Below are 8968 nucleotides of genomic sequence, written 5' to 3' on the forward strand. Positions count from 1 at the left end.
TTAATTTAGTTTATTTTGGCTCAGGAATATGAACATAACTTAAACAACTCCAAGTTCTAAAATAAGACATGTCCAGTTGTCTATTTTTCAAAATCTCATAAGGCAAAGTCTTATTATTAGAATTAGGAGCTCTATTAAGCACATATCATACAGTTAACAAATATTTACCTCACTAATAAGATACATAACCAGAATTCAATAAAATAGAAACAATAGATTCATTGAATGTTCTATTTTTTAGTTTTTCTATTCATTTCAAGTGAATATGGTGAAACGCTTTCATGTATTATGCTATGTGAATTATGAAATTTAATAAACATACTGATTCATATTCAGTTCCTCTATCATTATGAAACCTTTTAATTTTTGGGTTAATTACATATAAAATCACCACCTTTACACGAATTCTCAAAAATAATACGACCTTTAAAACGTGTCAATTCAGGGCATCACCTTTCATTTTTTTTCAAAAACAACATGGGTACGTTTTTAGATAAAATTTTGTTGACTTGGACATCCAATGGGAGCGCCACATGTCATGACACGTTAGCAAAATCGCCACTAAAAATGTGCTCATGTTGTTTTTGAAAAGAAATGAAAGGTGGTGCCCCGAATTGCCACGTTTGAAAGGTCGTGTTATTTTTGCAATTTCGTGTAAAGGTTGTGATTTTATATGTAATTAACCCTTAATTTTTTTATTAAATTGATTTTCAATTTCTATTACATATGACTTAAACATGTCTATGCATCACTTTTTTCATCAATGATGGAGTCTGGTCTTTGCAATGAGTGTTTGACCTGCAAAATAAGGTAGATGACTGATAGGATGGTGGTTGTCCTATTAGCTCTTTGATGCTTAATTCAGTGTTTGAGCTTGAAGGAGTATTAATGCGTAATTGTTATTAGTCTCAATGTAGGCATTACCTCAAGTACTTTTATAATAAGAATGGAGGGATACTTTGTAGAATTCAAATTGGAAAGAGATTCTTATTTAGCAGATGAATCCAAATAGAAAAGGGATTCCTATTCAGGAAAGAGTCCTATTTAGGGGTGGTTCCTAAATAGGAGTATGATTCCAAATATGAAAGTATCTCTTCGAGATTTTAAGAGATCTGGGTATTCTAAAATCTCCTTTATTACTGGTATCGTAATTAAATCGTATATGAAATCTAGATCTTTGACGAGTCATACCAGATCTGTTTGTTGAATCTAACTGAATCCTATTGGATTCGGTAACTGTTGTGATTTAGGCGAATTCTATTGGATTGCTCTAAATGGGCGAGGTCACTTACGACTCGGCCAAAACTTGTTTGGATGAATCCTGGGGTTCACTTCAATGGGCAAATCCTGAGAGACTCACTTCATTATATTTCTTTAGAATTAGGATTCCATTTTAGCTTCCCCCTATGTAAGAAAATGTCTTTTTATGTATACCTTATTTAATTTTTAGCTTTATTTAGAGAGTCTCTTCGCCTACTCGGGGAATCTCTTCACTTCCTTGGCGAGTCTTTTTGTAATATCCCGTATTTTTTTTAATTATTTTTTTATTTTAATTATAAATTTTTGCATTCCGTCAAACTTTAAGTAATTTATTATTATTATTATTATTACATATTTTTATTTAAATCTATTTTAGTCGCTCGTTGACTCGATCCTGGTTCGATTCGTGTTTAGTGTGTGTTATTAATTTGTTTTTTTTTTAAAGAAAAAGAAAAGTGTATATATGTAATCTTATGCATGAAAACCCATGCAATTCCTTTCCTTATTTTATCGTGGCCCATTCTTTTCTAAAAGATGAAAAGCCCACACTTTTAATTACATGAATAAGCCATATTCATGTGCTTGAATTTTGCAGCAGAAGCCTTCATTCCTTCCTCTCCTATTTAAACGTGCTTCATCTACTGCATTACGTTTCTATTTTTTTTCTTAACCTAATATTTCATATCATTTTGAAACACAACCTCAGCCGCCGCACTCTTTAACAATCTGAAACTTCATTAAATTACATTCCAACTCCATTCGATTCAAGCTCGGTAAGTATCGTATTAGTTTTGTTCATTCTAAGACTTATCGTCAAATACGGTTTTGATTTCGTATCTCATTGTTTAGCTATAATCTGAATTTTCTTCAACGATTCACATCAACTGAGCGATCTCTATAATCGTTACGCTTCGGAATCATATACGGTACGTAAGAATTCCTCTGTTCATTGCCGTTCCGTTTCGCCGTTTCATATACATGTTACTGCCGATTCTTTTAAATGAATTGCTATCAATTTTTCTTGTTGTTTGATGACCTTAATCTCATTATTTAAATTGTTAAGTTTGTTACTGTTAGCTAAGGTTTTGGCTCTGCATATGAGTTAGTATTTCTTGCTGGGTTTTTGTTAATGGCAGAATTGTTGCTCTTTGAGTGTTGATGGCCATCCCTGTTAATTCCTGTTGAGTTTGTTAAATGTTAGACTTTAGGCTGAGGTTGGCAGGTTTGGGTCTTGTTCAATTATGTTATTGGGCTTAATTCTTGTTTTGGTTTCATGAGTTTTAATCTCCATGATGATGTTGGCGGCAAATTCTAAAATTTGTTTGATGTGTTGGTCATTTCTTTTGCTTTTGTATCAATTAATTTGGCCATTAGATATTTTCTTTCTTTATTGTTAATTTATACGTGATATTCTTAGTTCACTTTCAATTTGAAACTAAAAATAATATTGGCTTGATTTATAAATTGATCTGTGTTGATAATTATAATCTGAAAGCGATATTTAAATTTATATAATTACTCGGGTAGTTATATTTGATTTTAATATCAATTTGGCATGGCATTTTGGCTAATTTACTATTTAGCCCCTAAAGTTTCTAAAAGCTTATTCAAGTTAAGTTTTATCTATCGTTTTTGTTTCGAGGATAACTTTTGGATTTTTGTTTGATTCATAATTTAGTAAATTGAGAATTAGTAATTAAATTTGATTTCGAAAATCAAATTGGTTAAAGTACAGTTTAGTCCCTAAACTTTATTAAACTTAAAATGGTTAGTTTTGGTCGTAACTTGGGTTACTTATATTTGAAGATATTGAATTCTATTTTAATATAGACAATTATTTTTATCAAGTATTTTAATTTATAAACTCGGGTTATAAATTTAAATAAAGTTTTAGTTTGGATTAGACTATGGTCGCCCAACAAGTGGGAAGATGCTTGGTAGTTTTTAATAACTCGGCTGACTCACTGATATGGATTTTAACTTGGATTTATTTCAACTATTTTATGAATCATTTTTTTTAAATATGTTTATATGATTTGTACTCTGTAAGTTGGGTTATATTTGAAATGCATTTAATATAAGTGTTGATTAAATGTGGCGTGGTATTGTATTGTGCTAGTCCTATGTGGTGTCTAGTACTCTTTAGAGTTAGGGTCTGATTTTAATTATGATTTTAATATTTTATTTAGACCCGTCGACTGTTCGTACTTCAGTGGCGAACCAGAGTTAGGTGCTTGTCAGGATCACGTGGATTTAGCAAGCAGTGAGTTTATATCTCTATTTACCTCTTTATTAAGCAATTATTATATTTTGTATATATATATATGTATAAGCAGCTTTTGAACTGTTTTCGGCATTGTGGATTTGATTTGGAACGTGCTACTCGATGGGCATCATCGGGACTGCGTGCGCACCGGTAATGATTATGGTATTGAGGTAGGTTTGAGATACGTCTCACCTTAGTGAGGGCACTGGTGGAAGATACGTCTCCTGGGCTCACTATTTATTAAGTGATAGTCGGGGATCGGTTATTGAGATACGTCTCACCGACACGACAATAGATTTAGAATTGTGGTTTAGGGTTTCATTGATAATCCATAATGAAAATGTTTTATTAAACGTTTTAAAGGTTTTTTAACTTAATAAATGTAAATGGTTATATAAACTCTACTCAGTAAATCTGACCCCGTTGTTTTCCCAAATTTTCCAGGTTTATGATTTGAGCTTTGGTCGATCTCCGTTTCTTCATTCTCGGAGGTTTTTATTTTATTTTCAGAATAGAAGAGTCGAACTGTTTTAAACTCTTAGACCGCAGTAGTAGTATTAGATTATTTATGATTAGTTTTTTATTATATTTTAGACTGTTGATTGTTGGTGATTACCTTATCGTTTTTGGGCATGATTACAGTAATTATGGTATTTATATTATATTGCCATACTGTTGGAGTTATAATTTCAGATAAGTATACTTTGAATATATGTTGCTTATTGTACTGCTAGACTAGGCTGAAGTCTCGGTTGCCCCCGAGCATGTGGTTTTCTGCAGGTACATTGTTTTTAATGATATAAGTTGGTTATTCGCAAGGCTAGCTACGGGCTTTGGTACAACCATACCCATACCCTAGCGCCGGTCACGATTCATGAAAATGGGTCGTGACACTTTTTAATTTTTTGTTTCTTAATACGTGTCCGCCCATAGTTTGTAGATTTTGGACATGTGTTGTTGATGTCGCCACGTTTCTTTTTTCCGTCAACCCATTGGCTTTTTTAACTTTCATTATTACTTTCTGGGGATGCTTGCGTGTTATATAATTCTTCTTCTTCTTCATCATCATTTTTATTTAAAAAAAACTTCATTTTCTCGAGCTTTACCTTGTGCTTTGAGACTTTTCTTCTGATTTTAGCTTTTCTCCAAGATTCCTCACTTTCGAATCACATCCTATCTTTCCTTCGAACAATCGTACCTCATTTCCAGGTATATAATTCTTTGTTTGATTCTTTTCGTTGTTTTGTGTAGAAAACAATATGAGTTTTCTTAGCGTTCTTAATTTGGTTCTTTGTTTTTCATCAAAATTTGTGATTTTGATATGTTCTAATTTCAAAACTTTATTGTTCCTTTGTTTCCCCCGCAATATTTTTTAAAATGTATGACGAGTTAGGGAAGAGCCGAGGTTCTAGGAATGTCGTAGAACATATTCTTAGTTCCCTCTCATCTAGTAGAATCTTAGAGATTTCTGTTGAGTATGAATTTCCTGAAGCGTATAAGCTTCGGAGACCCGGTGAAAGCATTCGGGTAATTCATGATCCTGCTTTATCTCTAAACTTGTTTTCTTCGGAGAACATTTCATTGCTGGCTTGAGACTTCCTGTAGAGCCTTTTATTATTGAAATTTTACTAGATTTAAGTATTCCGCCTGGACAATTTCATCATAACGTTGTTCAGGTTCTCATTTGTTTCATGGAGTCTTATAGGGTTCATGGGCGAGTTCCTTCATTAAATATTTTCAATTATTTTTATACTTTCTCGAGGCGTATGAACGAGATGTTCATCTACGCGGGCGATAGGCTTGCCGGTCCTTGTCTACTATTATTAGATTTTTAAAGAACTTGACTCACAAGTTCTTCCTTGTCTAGCACAAGTCTTTTTCCACCATTCTTTGGAATTTTTCCCCATCTAAAGCCTCTCTTTCTTCATCTTCTTTGACTGAAGAAGAGTCTGATTTTTCCTCCGGGTTATTGACGGAGTGCAAGGTGAATACGCCAAAATTTTCGGATTTAGTAACTAATTTTCTCAAACATAGGGTTCTGCCTTTGGCAGATCTTCGTGTTAATCTCAAAGGTATTTTCTAACTTTATTTGTTTTATCTTTTACTTGTAGGATGACTACCTCACTTGATATTTTTTTTTGATTTTGACGTAGACATGTCCATTCCAATAGACGAGGTGGGTAATCTTCCCATGGCGCATGTTGATCAAGTGGCCGATGTCACTATCCAGGGAGGTTTAAAATTCTTTTCTAATTTGGATGTTCCATAGGAGGTTCCGGAATTTAATCGTGATGTGACTCTTCCTCCTAACCAGAGTGCTAGCTTGGTTCGTCCCGCGTTTCAACATCTTGGTAGAGGAGGGTTATGAAGAAATCCCAAAAGGAGTATTTTTTGTTTGGGATGCCGAATTTGGCTAAGTGGGTTGAGGAGCAAGATCCGAAAAAGCTTTCTAATTATGATGTCCCCAATGTTTTAGCACTTAATTATAGCTGAAGACATCCAGGCTATTGATCGATAGCACGGAGATTATCTGGTCCATGTCGCTTGCTTTAGCAATCTCTCGGTATGCTTATTTTTACTTTGTCTTGTACTCCCTCCGTCCCATTCTAATTGACAAAATATGGAGTTTTTAGTGTCCCATTCTAATTGACAAAACTAACATAACTATAATTTTATCCTTTAATTTTCCATCTTTACCCTCATTTAAATCTATGTTTTTTATGGAAAAGTGGTGAATATTTAATGAAAATTTGGCTAGTATACTAATAGCATTAATTAGCTCTATTATCAATAGAAGGGTATACAAGTAACTCTCTATGTCATTTATTAATTTGTATTGGCTATTGTAATTTAGTTATTTTATCAATTAGAGTGGGACGGAGGGAGTATATGTTTGTTTCTTTGAACTAACTTTAAATTTTTTTTTGTCAATCGGTTCAGGCTATCTTATTTTTGGAAAGGCGTCGTCAAGATGTTGTTACCGAATTGGCTGAGCTAAAAAGTCTTTTTGCTGCTTTGAAATCCAGGAAGACGGATCTCCAACGTTCTTCTAACGAGCGTGAGACTCTTATTTTGCAGTTGAGGTCCTCTAGTTCAACCTAGGAGAGGCGAGTTGAGGCTTTAAAAGCTCTTATTAAAGATCTTTTTGGAGGAGATTGAATCCTTGAAGGCTTCATCTTCCTCTGTTTTGCGCTATAACGGCGTAGTTTTGCGCTTAATTTTTCAAAGGAAACGGTTATGTGGACGAAATATGCCAAAAACTAAAAGTTGATGATTTTTTATGCCAAAAAAAAAGATTATGTTAAATACCAAAAATACGCGAAAGTTGGTGATTTTTTGTGCAATTAAGCCAATATTTAATTCAAGATGAATTAATTATTAGGTCCTTAAACTGTACGTCATTTGAATAAGTGGTTCTTGTACTAAATTTTATTTCTTTTTTGTCATTAAACTTATAAAAAAACATGTCTAAGTCCTTCCATTAAGAGCATGCAATTCACGCTTTAAAAATGGCGAGTTATTTGTTTAAAAATGCCACATAACTAATAGAATTTGTAGTGGAGATCCGTCGAAAGATTTGAAAATCTAATTTATAACCAGTTAATCAAAAGACGTATAGTTTAAAAACTTAATAATGAATTAAAATTAATTAATAATACTTGAACAGTCAAAACCATATTCTATGTCTTTCAATTATAGTAGTAATTTTGATCATATGAGAAATTTCACATTAATTATGTCACCACATCTGTAGATAAAGCTAATTATATTACAATACTTAATTAAAATGATAATAATGATATAATTTAGTTAAGACATCATGGTGCTAAAAAAACTAATTCATTTTTATGTTTTGTAATCGATTCAAAACTTTTAAAATTTATAGTTAAAACACAGTCTTCTAATTGTCATATTTGGTGGAACAAAGCTCTAAATTTTTGTAATTTTGCTATTTATCAGAACTTTAGTAGACAACCTTCATATAGGTTCTATTAGTTTTGTTTTTAATGCTCTCTTGTATAACTTTTTAATTTCTCATTAATAATATTTATTGGATATTAGAAGTGTGATGCTAACACTAAAAGGGAATCAACCTAATTGAGATGGTCGGATGTGTTTTCTGATTTCTATAATCTAAATTTTTACTAGAAAAATATATCTCAATTTAATGATCATTTTATTAGAAATTTATCTAATTTTTTTTATCAATTTAATAATATCAATATATCTTTTATGTTCATTTTGAGCTTCAATAGTTTTTTTACTTCCTGCAAGATGAAGGATTTAAAATTTGATTTTACTATTGATTTTTAATTTTCTAGCTTATAGCGTTAATATTATTATTTTAAAAAATGAGTTTTGCTGGCTAATAAATTAATATACAGATTTAACTGAAATTTAAATAATTAAATTAGTTAAAAAAATAAATAGATTTACAACAAAATTTTCAAATTGTGATAGATTTTAAAACTTTAAAACTTTAAATATATTTATGAAAAAAAAATTATTTTTTGAACTATTGATCATTTAGTAAGGTTGCGTTTGATAAAACTGAAAATTAAATACTTGAAATTAATAATTAAATACTGACTTTTAAGTGCTGAAAATAATAAGTGCTGATTTTTTTAAGTGCTGAATTAAATAAGTCTTTTTGATAACTGCAAGTCTGTAATTACTGAATATTATTGAAATTATTATATTTATATATAAAATATTTAAAGATTAACTATTTTAAAAATAAATTACTAAATATAAAAAATTAAAATATACATAAAAAATGTTTAAAAAATATTATGAATAGCACACAATTTACAAATAAAAATCATAAATTTTAGTTGCTTATATTGATAAAGATATAACGATTCTCCCCTTAACTTGAAAATCGGTCCTTAAAATAAAATACTTTCTAATACTCTGAAAAACCGTTTAAATCTGATAATCATTGTTGTGTGTTACAAACGGAAGTCCAAATAATATTTAAGAGCGGATATATTAAATAATGACATATAAACTATAAAAACAAATAAAGATGGAGAATAAAATATTCATGATGGTAATTTGCAATTTTAAGTACTAATTTATATATAACTTGTGATATTAAAAATATAATAAAAATAATTTATATGAGATAAAATATTTTTATTCGTGACTAATAATTGAAAATAATAAAAATATAAAGTTTATTGAATGATAAAAACTTAATAACTTAATGTTTTCAGTAAAAAAAAACAATAAGTCAAAATTTTTGACTTATTATTTTAAGTGGTTTTTAACTTAACTGAACAAATTAAGTTGAACTTTTTTGATTTATCAAACCAACTTAAAATAATTAAGTGCTTTACATTAATTTAAGTAATAAGTTGGGTTATCAAACACCCCCTTAGAGCATCTCCATTACATGTTGTATTTTTTATGCTATTTTTAGCACAAAATAAGATAAAA

General features: G+C 30.5%; 1 long non-coding RNA gene across 1 annotated transcript; it reads left to right on the top strand.

The window, feature by feature from the left end:
• The first annotated feature begins 1641 nt into the window (after window positions 1-1641).
• LOC126688159 (uncharacterized) lies at window positions 1642-4185 on the top strand. The gene is made up of 3 exons (XR_008791056.1): window positions 1642-2033; window positions 2110-2186; window positions 3450-4185. It is a non-coding gene; the product is annotated as an uncharacterized LOC126688159 (long non-coding RNA).
• Window positions 4186-8968: the final 4783 nt, after the last annotated feature.

Source organism: Mercurialis annua, linkage group LG6 (genome assembly GCF_937616625.2).
Source record: "Mercurialis annua linkage group LG6, ddMerAnnu1.2, whole genome shotgun sequence".
NCBI classification, from domain to species: Eukaryota; Viridiplantae; Streptophyta; class Magnoliopsida; order Malpighiales; family Euphorbiaceae; genus Mercurialis; species Mercurialis annua.